This window comes from Triticum dicoccoides, chromosome 6B (assembly GCF_002162155.2).
Source record: "Triticum dicoccoides isolate Atlit2015 ecotype Zavitan chromosome 6B, WEW_v2.0, whole genome shotgun sequence".
In the NCBI taxonomy this organism is placed as follows: domain Eukaryota; kingdom Viridiplantae; phylum Streptophyta; class Magnoliopsida; order Poales; family Poaceae; genus Triticum; species Triticum dicoccoides.
In genome coordinates, this window is record NC_041391.1 from 643024653 (window position 1) to 643046250 (window position 21598).

General features: G+C 45.4%; 1 long non-coding RNA gene across 1 annotated transcript; it reads left to right on the forward strand.

The window, feature by feature from the left end:
• The first annotated feature begins 5530 nt into the window (after positions 1–5530).
• On the forward strand, positions 5531–7904 carry LOC119326465. The gene is made up of 3 exons (XR_005157996.1): positions 5531–5720; positions 7334–7430; positions 7881–7904. It is a non-coding gene; the product is annotated as an uncharacterized LOC119326465 (long non-coding RNA).
• Positions 7905–21598: the final 13694 nt, after the last annotated feature.

Sequence of the window (21598 nt, forward strand, 5' to 3'; positions counted from 1 at the left end):
AACAAACAAAAACCCCAGCACCTGAAATGCTGACGCGTGGATGCCTATTGGTCCCGGTTGGTGCCACCAACCGCGACCAAAGGGCCTCCTGTCTGGGCTCGCCGCAGCGGCCACGTGGAGGCCCATCTGTCCCGGTTTATGTAAGAACCGAGACTAAAGGTCTAGGGCATTAGTATCGACACTTTTGTCCCGGTTCAAAAACCGGGACAAATGGCCCTTACGAACCGGGACAATAGGTCCTTTTTCTACTAGTGACTTGGGTGACTCCCTGGCTTGTCTATAGCTTAGGGCGGTGTGTCAATCTTTTCCGTCGACACACCTCATGAAATATGCTATTCGCGAGCATTAACAAATGACCGTGCGTGTATGCATAACTTGATGCATCTCTCTAGGGTTAAATCTATTCGAAAAGGCGTATCTGAGGTTCTGGATGACTCGTAGATTGTTTCTTTTTTCATAGAACAAGGTTACCAGTTATTTAATAAAATTGCCAAGATAAGTGTAAGTTTCATGGGTTGCTTCCTCACAGTGGAGTCAAGGGAGGATTCATGATGGTGTATTGTTGTGGTGCTAAGCCAGATGGACTTGTGTGTGCTCTCTTACTCCTTATAGCAAACTCTATAGCGGCAACTTTTATAGCAGTCATGTATAGTATGCTAGCGCTTGTCGTAGGCACCCACATATATCCTTTATTTTAATACTAATACATATATGTAGATAGCTCCGTAAGTCTTCTGAGTACACATGAGTACTCACCTTTCTTTATTTTTTTCTTTTGACCCAACTGTTGCTGACATGAAGCATTTGAAAATTAGTGATCTCTAGTGATGAAGGATGACGTTAGCTATGGTTATCCCAGGCAGTGAACTGGAAAGGGTTATGGACACCATCTTCTCTTCTTTAACCTTCTTAAGGCATTTATTAAATTTTACCTCTCTAAGGTATATTTCACTTCTGTTGTGAGAGCTGCAACTTGGTGGTAATACCCTTGCATGTACCCCATTATTAAATTTGATTCAACCTGAAGTTGCTGTATATATTTTTGCAGTTCTTTCTTAGAGTTCTATTGTAATACATGTCGTTCCACTAACACGACATGCATGTTGCATGTATGGATATAACATGCATGATGTGTTTGCTGGGCGTACTGGGATCTTTGCTAGCAAAGGTGTTGGACATGTATAGTGCCGGTCCCAGTGCATTACAAATGATTCATCAACCACATGGTTAGTTTGGGGTATAGGTCAATCAGTTTTGAAGTTCGGGATTTAATATTAAATTAGGTGATTAGTTTTGGATTGTAATGTGGACCTTTGTCAAAACGACACAACCTCCTTGCCAAAGTATAAGAAACAATTTAATTGTTCATGTTCATGTTGTGAGTGTAAATTTCTCATAAAATAAATAGTCCATGGTTACCAAAACATAATAATGAGAAAATGCTTTTCATATGAATATAATGATATCGATTTTGGGTAACATAAAGTGGATATTGTTAGACCGTTTCAAAGCATTAATTTTGACACTCAAATTACACCTTATATCTTGGAACATATGTGGTACTAACTACACATGGCCCGCCTATGTATGCATTTTCTATCTGGATAATACCTGCTAAGGCGTAAATGCAATGTTTTGTATTTGACAAGCAACATCTAATTGGTCTTCTACCTTTAAATATTTTTGTTAACCTTTTCAATTTTATATTAATAATATCAATAGTGTCATTAAGGGAACCTTCCACTGCTAGGGAAAACCCTAGCAGTATCGCGGGTTTTGTGTCCACTAGTAGCGCGGGAGGCCGCGCTACTAATAAAGCGCTACAGTTATTGCTTAGCAGTAACGCGTGCCCGCACGCGCTACTGCTAGGACAAATAGCTGCAGCGTTTATTCAGTACCGCGCTACTGCTAAGGTACCTACTTGCAGCGTGTTTTCTGTCCATCGCTACTAGTATTTTTTTATTTTTTTATTTTTAGTGTATTTATGCGCCATCATACAAATATTGGTACAATACCAGTTATGAGGTTTACATCATTATGTCCATAACAGTGTGTCAAATGAAGGTGGATTAAGTTCAAGTGGAGGCAATATGTGGTGCATGTCAAAAGTATACTACTAATCCAAACTTGATCTAGTTTGGACTAGTAGTACTTTCGATGTGCACCACATGTTGCCTCCACTTGAATATAATCCGCCAGCACACGCTATTTAATCATCATCATAGTCATTACCACCAACAGTATTTATTTAATCACCACTAACACTAGCTAATAATAATCATCATAGTCATTACCACCAACACTAGCTATTTTATCATCATAGTAATAGTGTAGCACATCATCATCCTCAAACTCATTTCTAGCTACCTAATCACTCCTGCTGCTCTCTCTTAGGTAAAATAACATAAAACATGTATAGCTCTCCTCCTTGATCAAACTGGAGCATGCAGATGAACCTGTCTCCTAATCGTGGGTAGCGCATCTGTTTGCTGCCCCCTAGTACTTCTCTGCGCTCCCCCATCACATATTTGGTCCAATCTTGCACTATTAAGCATCCGTCGCTAATCTTGAATGCACTAAAGTAATCTGTAGGATATCTTGGCCGTAAGCTGATAATACTCATGGTACCTTTAGTCTCGATCCCCATAAGGCACAACATTCATCGGGAGTCCCTGTTGAAGAACATTGTATGGTAACATACTTAGCAATGAAGTTTAGCTTCAAAAATAATGTATGGAAAAGATGCACTGATGACAAATAGTAAAAATCTTACCATCCTTCCTAAATAGATGTGACCGTAGTTCATTACGAACACTATTGGTCGCACATTTTCAGTACTAACATTTCTAAATGTAGGAAGAAAATTTGTCTTGACAGTATCAAGATCCTCAAGCCATGAAACATAATGACTGAGCTCCTCGCAGTTGAGTTCAGCCCCAGGACAGTATACGGTCCTGTCTACCAAGCGCTGGACATGTTTGCTTGCACCGAAATAAGCTGACAATACAAATTAGTTGTCAATTATTTTTGAATAAACAATATCAAAGACATAAATATATATGGTTGAGAAACTTACATAATGGTATAACTGGAGGCGTCTGCACATCGACCCAGATGTCGGTATTACCTTCAATATTATCTTCCGGACGAATATCAAAGGTGATAACCATATCAGGCTCAAATGCATAAGTCTTGCATAGTGCTCGCCATATTTTGCATCCAAAATAGGTGTAGTCGTCTGAATTGTATAATTTTGCATGGAAAATATAACCATGCTCGGTCTTCAAGTAAACTTTCTTTTCCTCCATACTATGACTGAAATCTATCTTATCCAATACAAAAACTCTTGCATGGCAGGGGATACGCTAATAGAATAGTAAAAAAAATAAGTTGAAGCAAATGAAGCAGATGTCATGCTTAATTACGAAAAAAGACTTGTCTTTGTGACTTACTGTATCCACTTCGAAGTTCTCGTCCAGCTTAATGCTGAAGCGCCTATCATCATCTAGGAAGATTCCGTCGCACAGACCGCGCTCGTCTTCGCAGTATTTGCAAATACCGAAATCCTTTTCGTCGTCAGACATTTCCTATGTTCATAGTTAAAACATTAATTAAAAATCGATCGAAGACAACTACCAAGATACTCAACACACAAATCCGAGGTACTCGATATTTCCTACATATTCTGGCACAAGTCATGACAAAATTCACGGAAAAATCTGGCATGACCTTTGCTAAAATAGGACATATCGAGCGCCTGAAATTTGCCGGAACGGAAATGAATCAACACTCAGGCAAAACATAGGCCACTCGGAGGTGTAATCTGCAAACATGACCGGCCACTTGGATATTGAGCAACACAAGATATACATTTCAAAATATCTTATAGGACTCAAATTAGCATGCATTCAATAAGCAAAAGTAAATCATCTCATGCGTCCGTACATCGTCGAATATTATCACTAATACATCATGAATAGTGTCATACATATAACATCACTAATACAACTAAAACTCTAGCACACGACGGGTATCGGCGCGGGCGTTGGACACCTACAGAGAAGGAACCATCACGGGATCATAGCTCCAGTGAGATCCCCGGAGAACCTGCCAGGTATTGGAGAACGACCTGTGCTCCAACGCAAACAAGTAGTGACGGACGTGCGCATCCTCCTCATTGACACGGTGACGCACCACCTCCGCGGAGTCCTCTAGCCTCTGGATCGTCACTGGCCCACGCGACCGCCACCAAAGAAGGTTCGGGTCCACGACAGGCTGGCTCCTCACCAACCTGCGCCCCCCGGTAGGTAGCGTCTCCCAGTACCACCCCGGTGGAGCCCAGTCCCGGACATGGCCGATCTAGTCAAGCAGGTGTCGTCCTCCGCCGACTCGACGACGAGGATGCGGGATAGGCATCGTCCACGTCGAGGCGGGAAAAATTGCTTTAACTAAAAAATAGAAACAAGTTCTTACTAACTAGTTCTATTAATTCAACTAGTTCTTACTAAAAATAAACTTACTATAAATAAAAATATTCTAGTACCTAATTAGTACCTAGTTCTTACTAACTAATTAGTACCTAGGAACTACTGCCTTAATTACCATCTAAGTAATTAACTAACTAGCACTAAAAATAGCCTAGGGTTCATACTAACTAGCACTAAATAGCTAGGGTTCATACTAAGCAGAGAAGAGGGATCGGAAGGGGAGAGTGCTTACAGAGGGCGGGGAGATGATGGCACTGAGGCGCGGCGAGGCGGGGTCGGGGGAGACGGCGGCGAGGCGGGGTCGGGGGAGACGGCGGCGAGGCGGGGTCGGGGGAGACTACGGCGAGGCGGGGTCGGGGGAGACGGCGGCGAGGCGGAGGCGACGAGGAATAGTAGAGGAGAATTGGGGGAGGAAGCAGAGGAGAGGAAATCAGGCCGCGCGGGGGCTAGGTGAAAATAGTTTTAACTGTAGCGTGGGGAGGGAAAACGCGCTGCTGCTAAAATCCGTAGTAGTAGCGCTGTTCGTAGAAGGGCGCTACTACTATACCTAGCACGTCGGGAACGGTGTGGCAATTATAGTAGTAGCGCTTTCTGTTCCTACCGCGCTACTGCTAAGCGGGTAACAGTAGCGCGGTTCTACCAGACACGCTACTGCTAAGTAGCAGTAGCGCCTCATTTTAACAAGCGCTACTGGTAACATTCTGTGTATAAGGTTTTCCCTAGTAGTGTTCTATGGTTTCTATTAATGGAAATCTCAGGTAAACTTTTTAGGAAAAAGAAGGATCATTAGAGTACACTGGTTGAGCAAAATATCTCTCTGCAGTGGATAGAAATTTATATATGTTTACCAGGATAGAGTCTTGGAGGACATCATTAGTCTCTCTAGAAGACATAAGTCAATAATAATAGGTAGATATATATGCGACAAACTTCCTGACCGAGAAACTACATGAGGCCTTGTTTGGTACGCGTGGATTGGGGGGGTTTCGCGTGGATATTCCTCGCGTGGCCCAGAAACCGCTGAAAACCCCGACAGCCCGTTTGATACGCGAGTTTTCCACAGCCCAATCCCTCCGAGCCCCCTCCGATACCCCCCTTTCCACGCGGTTTTCAGCCCTCGAGGGGGGACTCGAGGATTCAGAGGAGTCGCCACCGCCGCCGCCCGACTCCTCCTCAAGACGCCGCCGCCCGCCGCCTTTACGCCGACGTATCTCCTCCGGCATACCCCTGGCTGTACGTCCTCACCTCACCTCGCCTCCCCTCACCCCCTTTCCTCTCGTCATCTAGGTTTCTTCCACCCCCCCGGCCATGGCTGCTGCCTCGTCCTCCGCAGCAAGCTCGCCAAGTGCGCCGTCTTTGAGGGCAACTAGGCCGTCACCAAGTCCCATCTCCTCCTCCTCCTCCTCCTAGGCTGCCGTTGGCTTTGCCTATCTCTCTCCAAGTAGTGGCAGTGGGGCAGTGGGGCAGTGATAGTGCTCTGCTTATCTCTCTGCAGGTAGTGTCCAGACCCATCTTAGTATTCGACAGATTTGATATTGATTGACATGCCCTTTGGCCGAATTTTATTAGAAGTCAATACGGATGTACTTAAGCAGATTTATTAGAACCCATGGATGCTGCAGTTCTTCGGTCTGGAGCAGACAGTTGCTTCAGAGATCATTGTCTTTTCCTGAGAAGAATTGATGTATTGATGCTTTATTCAGCTATTCTTGGACCACTACTGTTGTTGCGTCCGTGGTCATAAACCCAACCTAGTTATTATTTCTGGAAATTGTTTATACTAAGTAGGCTTGAACCAGATTGCTGCTGGTACTAAGTACATTGTTACTTGTTCTTGTCTGTCTGAAACAAATCTGGAAGGGTACTTAGTACTTGCTTGTTTTTCCCTACATAGTACAACTTAATTACACCGCTAGCTAGCTGGTGACTCTACAAGAAAGAAGCAACCAGCAACCACACACAACACAAAAGTTCGACCGACAAACTTAAAGCTCCTGGTATCTTGTTCCTCACGCCTCAGGTTGCAAGGTGGACGGGCCATCCCGCAACAACGCTGCGCTGACCCGCAAAAAATCCCACAAAGATGCTGCTGGGCTGACCGCATTTTCTTTGTTACTGTTTCATGCCAAATTAATTAGTTAGTTACTGTTTCAGCTACATATATAGTATCTTTGTCTGTATGATCAAGTAGCACTAGTACCAGTTCATCTTTGTATGATTAGTGCCATGATGGATTCATAAGATGATACATGTGATTTATCTAGTTCATCTTTGTATGAATTAACACTAATTGTTTCTTTGTTGTACATATATGATTTATCTAGTTCATATTTGTATGAATTAATGTCCGATGAGCCAAACTGAATGTGCTTATTTCCGAATAATGTTCAGTCAGAAAAAAGGATCTGATTCGTGAACCAAAACTGAACAACCTACGGTCATAGGGAAATTCTTTGCATAATATTCAGGCTTAAAGAGGCCCAACCAAATTGAATGTTTTGTTTTCAAATAATTTGTTCTTCAAAATCTGAACAATCTGAATAATTTGTTTTCGGACAACCAACTCGCTAGTTGTTTCATTTGTTGGTTGGTTGGATGTAAGAACTCAAGGTGTTGCTTTTGCAAACTGATTATCTATCCAGAATGTTGCAGTTGTGGTACTACATGATCTTACTAATGCTTTTCTACTCGATGTGGTTGGTAGTTTCTTGGCAGTATCACGCAGATTGGTTCTTATTTATGGCATATTTTTTTATCATATATACATATATTAATTAATTCACTTCGGCCGTCTTCATCATCTAACAATGTAGTGTGTGTGTGTGTTTGTGTGTGTTGAAATGCAGATGGCAGAGAGCCGTGAGATCTTTCTCAATTCTGCCGCTGAAGATGAAGAGAGTGCCGCCATGTTTCTTCGGAGCGAAATGGCAGAGTTGCCTTGAGGTATGTTCTTGCTCCTGTGATCCATTTTCATTCTGCACTTTCCTCAAGCTAATCTAAGTGACACTGTTCATATGAATCTAAGTGACGCTTGATTTGTTTCATGCTGGTATATATCATGCTCAATTCTTATCATGATCGTCCCTGCTTATTTTTGTTTGTTATATCTGTTTATTTCAGTAAATCTCATGATTTATGTCTGTATATAACAAATGATTCTTTAGTAAATATGGATACCAAACTGAATCTTATTTTTGTGAATTGTCACACTAGTACTATGTGTAGTTTTGGGATGGCAGTACCATACTGAAACTATGTACCTAAGCCATCATCACTTCAAAACTACTAGCACTCCTGTTAGCTGTGGCACTTCTGGGATAGCTCCATATTTTTTATTTGTTTAGGGTTTTTTCCGCATCTAACCCTTGGACCAATTCATCTGTTTTTTTATAGGGACCTGACCTCGCGGAAGACGGATGACCACTTTGCTGCCACAAGTCGCCTCCACACCGTGTAGCCCGCAAACATGTCTCGAAGCATTTGCCAATCAAATTTTATGTTGCAATGAACCATTGACCTTCGTTGATCGAACATCTTGTATTTTTCATTTGGACCATGGCATGTATGCATGTAACATTTTCATTTGAACCGTTGATAGTACTTGCAACAGATTATATGAGCCTTTGTGTTGTTTTGCGTAATCTAGTTGCACCATTGTTGCAAGTACATTTCTTGTATGAGCTTTTGAAGCTTTTGAAATTCTAAAAATTGCATCTTTAATTGTAGTATACTAATTTTGTAAATCCTCTGTATCAATCCCTGTGTACCAAATAGAAGGGGGTATGTGAGGGGTTTGGCGATTGGGAGGATTTGAGAGGATTGGGTGGAAGAGAGGGATTCACCAAATCCTCCCAAATCCCCTCCTCCCACAACCTCTCAAATACTCTTCTACCAAACAAGGCCTGAAGGATCATATCCATTTTTCAAATACAAGGCTTTGATGCTGATTGAACTAAGTGAAACAGCCCCTGCTAAGGTGGTTTTCTCTTAAACCAAGAATAAGAATAATGGAATGAAGAGTGGGAGATGTTAGCTTACTCATTTTCCCCAAGATGTCTTGGAACGTTAAATCGCTTCCAATAATATAAGCCATATCCATAGCATTGCCAAACAAGGATAGCTCAAAGAGTAAACTTTCTGTGTGCTCCTCATGTACAACACCATACACCATCAAAAGGTCCCACCTGGCTTTCTCATTTTTATCTCGAAGGTTCGCCCAATGATTTTTTCATGTTAAAGGCACACACTTCTAAGATTTATTATTTCACACCACAAAGGATAACCCCAGACTTGTGAACAAAAGGGGTCCATTTCAAAAAAAAACTTGAAATCATTTTCCAAAGAAGCTTTGAGAGAACTCTTCTTTCATAGTTTCTTGCAACCCTGGGAAATCCAACGAATGGTGCTTTAATGAGGTCATGGATGTTGGCGGCCATTTTCCTCTCACTTGCTGAAGTGCAATTCTATATACTCCACTAGACCTTCTATTTTTGCCAATCCTACTAAGCAAATGGGTAGGGGATGCCATTGTTCATTTCCTACTTCCACCATATGAGATTATTAGAACGAAGGACGGTAAAAGCGTGTCCATTATTCCAAGGGCCTTGGACAATAGTGTTTCATTTTCCCACTATAGCCCACCCCTTCGGTTTTGCATCAATGCAATTTATTCTCAGACGTTATAGATGGAACTAAAACGACGGAAATGACGCGAGGGAGGGGGTTTGCTTATTGACCAATGATCTCGCCATCCCAGACTGTGTGAGGGAATGAGACTACATGCACGCAATAACTACAACATCTGAGTGTAACATGCGCGCTAATCTACCCAAGTTCATTGATGGTTGGCATGTCCGATAGTCTTGCGTTGTTAGAGTTATTCCTATTTTGGTGCCAGAATTTCGGCCTGGCGGGCTTTTAATTCCAGACGGAGGAAGTGGGTCTCCTTGACTTCAAGTTACATGTTTAGAAGCCAAACCCACTTTCTTATCCCTCGTTCTTCCTTATCTAATCTATATCTATACCTACTATTAAAGGGATCAGTGTTGGAAATATGCCCTAGAGGCAATAATAAATTAGTTATTATTATATTTCCTTGTTCATGATAATCGTTTATTATCCATGCTATAATTGTATTGATAGGAAACTCAGATACATGTGTGGATACATAGACAACACCATGTCCCTAGTAAGCCTCTAATTGACTAGCTCGTTGATCAATAGATGGTTACGGTTTCCTGACCATGGACATTGGATGTCATTTATAACGGGATCACATCATTAGGAGAATGATGTGATGGACAAGACCCAATCCTAAGCCTAGCACAAAGATCGTAGTTCGTATGCTAAAGCTTTTCTAATGTCAAGTATCTTTTCCTTAGACCATGAGATTGTGCAACTCCTGGATACCGTAGGAATGCTTTGGGTGTACCAAATGTCACAACGTAACTGGGTGGCTATAAAGATGCACTACAGGTATCTCCGAAAGTGTTTGTTGGGTTGGCACGAATCTAGACTGGGATTTGTCACTCCGTGTAAACGGAGAGGTATCTCTGGGCCCACTCGGTAGGACATCATCATAATGTGCACAATGTGACCAAGGGGTTGATCACGGGATGATGTGTTACGGAACGAGTAAAGAGACTTGCCGGTAACGAGATTGAACAAGGTATCGGTATACCGACGATCGAATCTTGGGCAAGTACAATACCGTTAGACAAAGGGAATTCTATACGGGATCGATTGAGTCCTTGACATCGTGGTTCATCCGATGAGATCATCGTGGAACATGTGGGAGCCAACATGGGTATCCAGATCCCGCTGTTGGTTATTGATCAGAGAACGTCTCGGTCATGTCTGCATGGTTCCCGAACCCGTAGGGTCTACATACTTAAGGTTCGATGATGCTAGGGTTATAAAGGAAGTTTGTATGTGGTTACCGAATGTTGTTCGGAGTCCCGGATGAGATCCCGGACGTCACGAGGAGTTCCGAATGGTCCGGAGGTAAAGATTGATATATGGGAAGTCCTGTTTTGGTCATCGGAAAAGTTTCGGGTTTTGTCGGTAACGTACCGGGACCACCGGGAGGGTCCCGGGGGTCCACCAAGTGGGGCCACCACCCTCGGAGGGCTGCATGCGCCAAGTGTGGGAGGGGACCAGCCCCAGGTGGGCTGGTGCGCCCCCCCCCCCCCACAAGGGCCCAAGGCGCCTAGGGTTTGGGGAGGGGGCGCCCCACCTTGCTTGGGGGGCAAGTTTCCCCCTCTCCACCCCTTGGCCGCCCCCCTAGATGGGATCTAGGGATGCCCCCCCCCTAGGGGTGGAAACCTAGGTGGGGGCGCAGCCCCCTCTCCCCCTATATATAGTGGAGGCATAGGAGCAGCCCAAGACATGAGTTTCTTCTCCTGTTGGCGCAACCCTACCTCTCTTTCTCCTCATATCTCGCGGTGCTTGGCGAAGCCCTGCTGGACTACCACGCTCCTCCATCACCACCACGCCGTTGTGCTGCTGCTGGATGGAGTCTTCCTCAACCTCTCCCTCTCACCTTGCTGGATCAAGGCATGGGAGACGTCACCGGGCTGTACGTGTGTTGAACGCGGAGGTGCCGTCCGTTCGGCACTAGGATCTCCGGTGATTTGGATCACGACGAGTACGACTCCCTCAACCCCGTTCTCTTGAATGCTTCCGCTTAGCGATCTACAAGGGTATGTAGATGCACTCTCCTTCCCCTCGTTGCTGGTTTCTCCATAGATATATCTTGGTGACACGTAGGAAAATTTTGAATTTCTGCTACGTTCCCCAACAGTGGTATCAGAGCTAGGTCTATTGCGTAGATTCTTTGCACGAGTAGAACACAAAGTAGTTGTGGGCGTTGATTTTGTTCAATATGCTTACCGTTACTAGTCCAATCTTGTTTCGACAGTATTGTGGGATGAAGCGGCCCGGACCGACCTTACACGTACTCTTACGTGAGACAGGTTCCACCGACTGACATGCACTTGGTGCATAAGGTGGCTAGCGAGTGCCAGTCTCTCACACTTTAGTCGGAACAGATTCGATGAAAAGGGTCCTTATGAAGGGTAAATAGCAATTGGCATATCACGTTGTGGTTTTGCGTAGGTAAGAAACGTTCTTGCTAGAAACCCATAGGAGCCACGTAAAACATGCAAACAACAATTAGAGGACGTCTAACTTGTTTTTGCAGGGTATGCTATGTGATGTGATATGGCCAAGAAGAATGTGATGAATGATATGTGATGTATGAGATTGATCATGTTCTTGTAATAGGAATCACGACTTGCATGTCGATGAGTATGACAACCGGCAGGAGCCATATGAGTTGTCTTTATTTATTGTATGACCTGCGTGTCATTGAACAACGCCATGTAATTACTTTACTTTATTGCTAATCGGTAGCCATAGTAGTAGAGGTAATAGTTGGCGAGACAACTTCATGAAGACACGATGATGGAGATCATGATGATGGAGATCATGGTGTCATGCCGGTGACGATGATGATCATGGAGCCCCGAAGATGGAGACCAAAAGGAGCAAAATGATATTGGCCATATCATGTCACTATTTGATTGCATGGATGTTTATCATGTTTATGCATCATATTTGCTTAGAACGACGGTAGTAAATAAGATGATCCCTCATTAAAATTTCAAGAAAGTGTTCCCCCTAACTGTGCACCGTTGCGAAAGTTCGTCGTTTCGAAGCACCACGTGATGATCGGGTGTGATAGATTCTTACGTTCACATACAACGGGTGTAAGCCAGATTTACACACGCGAAACACTTAGGTTGACTTGACGAGCCTAGCATGTACAGACATGGCCTCGGAACACAAGAGACCGAAAGGTCAAGCATGAGTCGTATGGTGGATACGATCAACATGAAGATGTTCACCGATGATGACTAGTCCGTCTCACGTGATGATCGGACATGGCCTAGTTGACTCGGATCATGTAATCACTTAGATGACTAGAGGGATGTCTATCTGAGTGGGAGTTCATAAGATGAACTTAATTATCCTGAACATAGTCAAAAGGTCTTTGCAAATTATGTCGTAAGCTCGCGCTTTAGTTCCACTATTTAGATATGTTCCTAGAGAAAATATAGTTAAAAGTTGACAATAGCGATTATGCGGACAGTAGAAAGCTTATGTCCTTAATGCACCGCTCAGTGTGCTGAACCCCAAACGTCGTTTGTGGATGTTGCGAACATCGGACATACACGTTTTGATAACTACGTGATAGTTCGGTTAAACGGGTTAGAGTTGAGGCACCAAAGACATTTTCAAAACGTCGCGGAACATATGAGATGTTTCGAGGGCTGAAATTGGGATTTCATGCTTGTGCCCACGTCAAGAGGTATGAGGCCTCCGACGAGTTTCTTAGCCTGCAAACTAAGGGAGAAAAAGTTCAAACGTTGAGCTTGTGCTCAGATTGTCTGAGTGCAACAATCACTTGAATCGAGTGGGAGTTGATCTTCCAGATGAGATTGTGATGTTTCTCCAAAAGTCACTGCCACCAAGCTGCTAGAGCTTCGTGATGAACTATAACATATCAGGGATAGATATGATGATCCTTGAAGTATTCGCAATGTTGGACACCGCGAAAGTAGAAATCAAGTAGGAGCATCAATTGTTGATGGTTGGTGAAACCACTAGTTTCAAGAAGGGCAAGGGCAAGAAGGGATACTCCATGAAATGGCAAATCAGCTGCTGCTCTAGTGAAGAAACCCAAGGTTGAACCCAAACCCGAGACTAAGTGCTTCTGTAATAAGGGGAACAACCACTGGAGCAGCATTACCCTAGATACTTGGTAGATGAGAAGGCTGGCAAGGTCGAGAGAAGTATATTGGATATACATTATGTTAATGTGTACTTTACTAGTACTCCTAGTAGCACCTGGGTATTAAGATACCGGTTCGGTCGCTAAGTGTTAGTAACTCGAAATAAAAGAGCTACGGAATAAACGGAGACTAGCTAAAGGTGAGCTGACGGTATATGTTGGAAGTGTTTCCAAGTTTGATGTGATCAAACATCGCACGCTCCCTCTACCATCAAGATTAGTATTAAACCTGAATAATTGTCATTTGGTGTTTGCGTTGAGCATAGACATGATTGGATTATGTCTATCGCAATACGGTTATTCATTTAAGGAGAATAATGGTTACTCTATTTATTTGAATAATACCTTCAATGGTCTTGCACCTAAAGGAATTGTTTATTGAATCTCGATCATAGTGATACACATTTTCATGCCAAAAGATATAAGATAGTAATGATAGTACCACTTACTTGTGGCACTGCCATGTAAGTCATATTGGTATAAAACGCATGAAGAAGCTCCATGTTGATGGATCTTTGGACTCACTCGTTTTTGAAAAGTTTGAAACATGCGAACCATGTCTATTGGTGTATACGCATGAAGAAACTCCATGCAGATGGATCGTTTGGACTCACTTGATTTTGAATCACTTGAGATATGCAAATCATACCACATGGGCAAGATGACTAAAAAGCCTCGTTTTTCAATAAAATGGAACAAGATAGCAACTTGTTGGAAGTAACACATTTTGATGTGTGCAGTCCAATGAGTGCTGAGGCATGCAGTGAATATCGTTATGTTCTTTCTTCACAGATGATTCGAGTAGATGTTGAGTATATTTACTTGATGAAACACAAGTCTGAATTATTGAATGGTTCAAGTAATTTCAGAGTGAAGTTGAATATCATCGTGACAAGAGGATAAAATGTCTATGATATGATCATAGAGATGAGGATCTGAGTTACGAGCTTTGGCACGCAATTAAGACATTGTGGAAATTGTTTCACAATTAATACCGCCTGGAACACCATAGTGTGATGGTGTGTCCGAGCATCATAGTTGCACCCTATTGGATATGGTGCGTACCATGATGTCTCTTATCGAATTACCACTATCGTTCATGGGTTAGGTATTAGAGACAACGCACTCACTTTAATAGGGTACCACGTAATTCCGTTGAGACGACACCGTTTGGAGAAACCTAAGTTGTCGTTTCTTAAAGGTTTGGGGCTGCGATGCTTATGTGAAAAAGTTTCAGGTTGATAAGCTACCCAAAGCGGATAAAATGCATCTTCATAGGACACCCAAAATAGTTGGGTATACCTCCTAATTCAGATCCGGAAGCAAAAGTGATTGTTTCTAGAAACGGGTCCTTTCTCGAGGAAAAGTTTCTCTCGAAAGAATTGAGTGGGAGGATGGTGGAGACTTGATGAGGTTATTGAACCATCACTTCAACAAGTGTGTAGCAGGGCACAGGAAGTTGTTCATGTGGCACCTACACCAATTGAAGCGGAAGCTTATGATAGTGATCATGATGCTTCGGATCAAGTCACTACCGAACCTCATAGGTTGACAAGGATGCGTACTACTTCAGAGTGGTACAGTAATCCTGTCTTGAAGGTCATGTTGCTAGACAACAATGAACCTACGAGCTATGGAGAAGCGATGGTGGGCCCATATTCCGACAAATGGTTAGAAGCCATGAAATCCAAGATAGGATCCATGTATCATAACAAAGCATGGACTTTGGTGGACTTGCCCGATGATCGGCAAGCCATTGAGATAAATGGATCTTTAAGAAGAAGACGGACGTGGACGGTAATGTCACCGTCTATGAAGCTCGACTTGTGGCGAAGAGTTTTTTCACAAGTTCAAGGAGTTGACTACGATGAGGTTTTCTCATCCGTAGCGATGCTTAAGTCCGTCAGAATCATGTTAGCATTAGCTGCATTTAAGAAATCTGGCAGATGGATGTCAAAACGAGTTTCCTTACCAGTTTTCGTAAGGAAAGGTTGTATGTGATACAATCAGAAAGGTTTTGTCGATCCTAAGGATGCTAAAAGGTATGGTAGCTCCAGTGATCCTTCCATGGACTGGAGTAAGCATCTTGGAGTTGGAATATACACTTTGATAAGATGATCAAAGATTTTAGGTTTATACAAAGTTTATGAGAAACTTGTATTTCCAAAGAAGTGAGTGGGAGCACTATAGAATTTCTGATGAGTATATGTTGTTGACATATTGATGATCAGAAATGATGTAGAATTTTCTGTAAAACATATAGGGTTATTTGAAAAGTGTTTTTCAAGTGAAAACCTGGATTAAGCTACTTGAACATTGAGCATCAAGATCTATGAGGATAGATCAAAAACCGCTTAATGGTACTTTCAAATGAGCATCTACCTTGACATGATCTTGAAGGTGTTCAAGATGGATCAGTCAAAGAAGGAGTTCTTGCCTGAGATGTAAGGTACGAAGTTAAGACTTAAAGCTCGACCACGGCAGAAGAGAGAGAAAGGACGAAGGTCGTCCCCTATGCTTTAAACGTAGGCTCTACAATAGGCTATGCTGTGTACCGCACCTGATGTGCGCCTTGCTACATATCTGGCAAGAGAGTACAAAGGTGATCAAGGAGTAGATACCAGATAGCGGTCAAAATAGTCCTTGGAGTAATAAGGACATGTTTCTCGATTATGGAGGTGATAAAGAGTTCGGCGTAAAGGGTTACGTTGATGCAAGCTTTAACACCTATCCGAATGACTCTGAGTAGCAAACCGGATACGTATAGTGGAGCAACCATTTGGAATAGCTCCAAGTGGAGAGTGGTAGCAGCATTTACAATATGACCTAGAGATTTGCAAAGTACATACGGATCTGAATGTTGCAGACCCGTTGACTAAAACCTCTCTCAAGCAAAACATGATCAAACCCGAGAACTCATTGAGTCTTAATCACATGATGGTGTGAACTAGTTTAATGACACTAGTAAACTCTTTGGATGTTGGTCACATGGCGATGTGACCTGTGAGTGTTAATCACATGGCGATGTGAACTAGATTATTGACTCTAGTGCAAGTGGGAGACTGTTGGAAATATGCCCTAGAGGCAATAATAAATTAGTTATTATTATATTTCCTTGTTCATGATAATCGTTTATTATCCATGCTATAATTGTATTGATAGGAAACTCAGATACACGTGTGGATACATAGACAACACCATGTCCCTAGTAAGCCTCTAATTGACTAGCTCGTTGATCAATAGATGGTTACGGTTTCCTGACCATGGACATTGGATGTCATTGATAACGGGATCACATCATTAGGAGAATGATGTGATAGACAAGACCCAATCCTAAGCCTAGCACAAAGATCGTAGTTCGTATGCTAAAGCTTTTCTAATGTCAAGTATCTTTTCCTTAGACCATGAGATTGTGCAACTCCCGGATACCGTAGGAATGCTTTGGGTGTACCAAATGTCACAACGTAACTGGGTGGCTATAAAGGTGCACTACAGGTATCTCCGAAAGTGTTTGTTGGGTTGGCACGAATCGAGACTGGGATTTGTCACTCCGTGTAAACGGAGAGGTATCTCTGGGCCCACTCGGTAGGACATCATCATAATGTGCACAATGTTACCAAGGGGTTGATCACGGGATGATGTGTTACGGAACGAGTAAAGAGACTTGCTGGTAACGAGATTGAACAAGGTATCGGTATACCGACGATCAAATCTCAGGCAAGTACAATACCGTTAGACAAAGGGAATTGTATACGGGATCGATTGAGTCCTTGACATCGTGGTTCATCCGATGAGATCATCGTGGAACATGTGGGAGCCAACATGGGTATCCAGATCCCGCTGTTGGTTACTGACCAGAGAACGTCTCGGTCATGTGTGCATGGTTCCCGAACCCGTAGGGTCTACACACTTAAGGTTCGATGATGCTAGGGTTATAAAGGAAGTTCGTATGTGGTTACAGAATGTTGTTCGGAGTCCTGGATGAGATCTTGGACGTCATGAGGAGTTCCGGAATGGTCTGGAGGTAAAGATTTATATATGGGAAGTCCTGTTTTGGTCACCGGAAAAGTTTCGGGTTTTATAGGTAACGTACCGGGACCACCGGGAGGGTCCCGGGGGTCCACCAAGTGGGGCCACCACCCTCTGAGGGCTGCATGGGCCAAGTGCCCTGTCGGTGTCAAAACCGGCGGATCTCGGGTAGGGGGTCCCGAACTGTGCGTCTAGGCGGATGGTAACAGGAGACAAGGGACACGATGTTTTACCCAGGTTCGGGCCCTCTTGATGGAGGTAAAACCCTACGTCCTGCTTGATTGATATTGATAATGTGGGTATTACAAGAGTAGATCTACCACGAGATCAAGGAGGCCAAACCCTAGAAGCTAGCCTATGGTATGATTGTTGTAATGGTTGTTGTTGTGTCCTACAGACTAAAGCCATCCGGTTTATATAGACACCGGAGAGGGCTACGGTTACATAGAGTCGGTTACAATGGTAGGAGATCTACATATCCGTATCGCCAAGCTTGCCTTCCACGCCAAGGAAAGTCCCATCCGGACACGGGACGAAGTCTTCAATCTTGTATCTTCATAGTCTTGGAGTCCGGCTGACGATGATAGTCCGGCCGATGATGGTAGTCCGGCTATCCGGACACCCCCTAGTCCAGGACTCCCTCAGTAGCCCCTGAACCAGGCTTCAATGACGATGAGTCCGGCGCGCATATTGTTCGGCATTGCAAGGCGGGTTCCTCCTCCAAATAATTCATAGAAGATTGTGAACACCAGGATAGTGTCCGGCTCTGCAAAATAAATTCCACATTCCACCGTAGAGAGAATAATATATACACAAGTTCAATCTGCTGACGTTTTTTGTGGCATGACGTCACACCACTACCAAGCCCTTACTTGAATCGTTTTTTACTTTACCACCTCAGCGCATTAAGCGAAGCGGTTTCCTTGGCACGTCTTGTCGAAGCAGAGATCGTGTTCCCCCTTATTCCGGGATTCTCATCAATACGGACGTGGGTAACCCAACCGCGCCATTGATGGTGGCGCTTGGGAGATAAGCGAGTTTTACCAGGCCGGTGGGGATGCATAGTTTTCGTCCGCCCATATATAAGGGGATTAGGATCCACCCTTTCACCTACGCCTTCTTCCTCCTTTGCTTATCCATCTCCGCGCACTCGAGCTCCAGCGCCCAAGCCCGCACATCTCGTCTCAACCTTTCCAGGTCATGTCTGGAGCGGGAGGCAAGTGGATGACCTCCTCCTTTACGGAGGGGCACATCGAAAGACTGCGCAGCGCCGGATATCTACCCGGCGACATCGCGCACCGGCTCCCCGACGAGGGGCAGCTCATCCCCACCCCTAGGCCCCATGAGAGGGTCGTATTCCTTCCCCACTTCCTCCGCGGACTGGGCCCATTGCATCCCTTTGTCCGGGGTCTCATGTACTATTACGGCCTGGATTTCCATGATCTGGCGCCAAACTTCATCCTCAACATCTCGGCGTTTATCGTCGTGTGCGAGGCCTTCCTCTGCATCCAGCCTCACTTCGGCTTGTGGCTCAAGACCTTCAATGTCAAGCCGAAGGTGGTGAAGGGCACTCAAGCGGAGTGCGGAGGCGCCATGTTGGGTAAGATACCCAACATCGTCTGGCTCGAGGGTGCCTTCGTGGAAACCATCAAGGGATGGCAATCGGGGTGGTTCTACATCACCGAGCCGCGTGACCCTAGATGGGTAGCGGCCCCCGAATTTAGATCTGGGATCCCCATGCGGCTCTCCTCTTGGAAGGAGAGCGGCCTGACCTGGGGTAATTCGGAGGAGCTGATCGGACTCCAAGCCTGTATCCAGAGGCTGGTGAACAAGAAGCTCAAGCTTGTCAACGTGGTCCAGGTCATGCTCATCCGCCGGATTCTCCTGTGCCAAGAACGGGCATTTACATTGTGGGAGTTTAATCCGGCACAGCACCAGACCTTGAGCAGGCCCTTCGACACTAGGTACGAAGATGCCTGGAAAGTGCTCTTCAAGGGCGCCGAAGCCCCCGCATCCGCCACCGAAGATCGCGGATTTCGCTCGCAGCGTCAAGCTGACGAGGTAAGTGATTCTACCCCTTTATGGGACACTTGGTATTCATAGTTTGACTCTATGCGGGTTTCAATTTCCCCTTTTCCTTTGACAGGACTGGATGAGGAAGGCGGAGCAGATCATCTGTCCGGCTCCTATGCCAGAAAACCCAGTAGACGCCCGTCTAGCGGGGCTGCTGGTTCCGGCACCACACGTGGTGCCGGAGAAGAAGGCCAAGAAAGAGGCCACGGGTACTCGAAAGAGTTCCCGTTTTCAGGTGTCCGGCGACAACGAGGCGGACTCCTCCCCCGAAAACGAGGAGGAGAAAGAGGACTCTCTCCCGGAGGAGGGAGAGAGGAAGAGGAAGGCTTCCCCAACAGGGGAGGCCGAAGGGTCCAAGAGGGGAAGGACTATTCCCCCGGACAGCTCCACCAACATCAACGTTGGCGATGAAGAATGGCCCTCAAGGGCCAGGCCTCCGGCGAGATCGTAAGTATCCGGATTCCTGAATAATTTACAATTTCTCTTTTGTGTCACATAGTGTCATTCTAATGCCGCACGCTGCCTGTAGTCCGGCCAATGATGATCTCCCCGCTTCATCGAGCGGGTCGTTGGCTCCGTCGGATGTAGACTCCATCCCGACCGCCTCCACCCCTCGCGACACTGAGGACGCCGAGGTGGGATCCCAAGAAGGGACCCATCAGGGGGAGGCTCCGGAGGCGCCACAAGGCGGCCTCCCGGACTTTGCGCCGGACTCCATGTTGGAACCCGCAGTGGTTCCGGAGTCCGGCCGGCGGCCCCTTCGCAATAAGGGCAAGACCGTGACGCCGGCGGCCTCCGTACAACCGGAGGCGCCGGACAACTTGTTGGCGGCGCTCAAAGGCGCTTCCATCAAGGAAGAACACCGCACTATTATGAGTGCGGTGATTCAGAAGGTACAACTCGCCAAGAGCGGGCTGACCGAAGCCTGCAGTAGCCTTCTATCAGGCTTTGAGGTAAGAAGTTAAAATATGCAATGTAATACCGCATAGACAGTAGCCCCTGATGCTCGGTTCGGTGTTCGGAAAGAAAAGCCGGACTGAGGATCTAAAAAAGATATACGCAGGGTTGCTAAAAAATTATGTCAACATGGGTTTGCAGGCTGCGCTGCTGACCTCTGCAGCACTGACTGCGGAGGTCGGAGCTTTGAAGCAGGAGCTCGAACGGTCCGAGCAAGAGCTCGGCCGTGCCAAGAAGCAGCTCGAGGACAAAGAAGGTGAGTAACACCACTTTGAATTATTACCTTACAAAAAAGGATTTAGGTTGCGATAAAAATAACAAGGATAACGTGGGTACTACAGGGGCCACGAACGAGGTGACAACCCTGAAGGAGGCCGTGTCCGTGGCCGAACGCAATGCGGCCGCAGAACGGGTAGAGCGAGAAAAGCAGGAGGCGCGGGTGGCGGAGGTTCGGCAAGAGCTCCAGGATCTCATGGAAAAGCATGAGAGTTTGGAGCATGACTCAAAGACTCGAGAGTCCGAGCTTGCCTCGGCTCTTGAAAGTGCCAAAGCCGCCAAGGCCGAGGCCCATAAGTCCCTTTAGGAGATTGAGTCGGTGAAGAAGATAGCGGCGGGTAAGGCATTTTTCATGCAAAGCAAGCATGTGAATGTAAATTACGTGTTACTTACCCGAATTCGGAGCTCTCCAGGGGCGTTTGCAGACCTGCCTCGCAGCGTGTCTGATGCCGCCGCATTCTACCGAGCCGAGGAGGGGTGCTCAACGGAGAAGGTCTTCTGGTCTCAGTATGCTGAGGCCGGCCATCCGGTGCCCCCTAGCGACCAGCTGAAGCAGCTGGTCGAGCTCCACAAGGTAGCCGAGCAGGCCATGAAGGGCCTCATAGTCCGGCTGTGGCCTGGAGAGGCCATGCCTGGGAGCTACTTCGGCCTCGTGCGGCAGTTGGTGGATGCGTGCCCCTGGGTGGAGGTTATCAAGCGCTCCGCCTGTATTGAAGGTGCTCGTCGGGCCCTTGCCCGCGCAAAGGTGCATTGGGGCAAGCTGGATGCGGAGAAGCTTATCACTGACGCGCCACCAATGGGCAAGGAGTATCGTACGCCCGAGATGTACTATAAGACTGTCCTGAAGGGTGCCCGCAAGATTGCGGATGAGTGCCCCAGGGATGTAATTATTGAGTAAATTCGCAACGTGTTATCCTGTGCG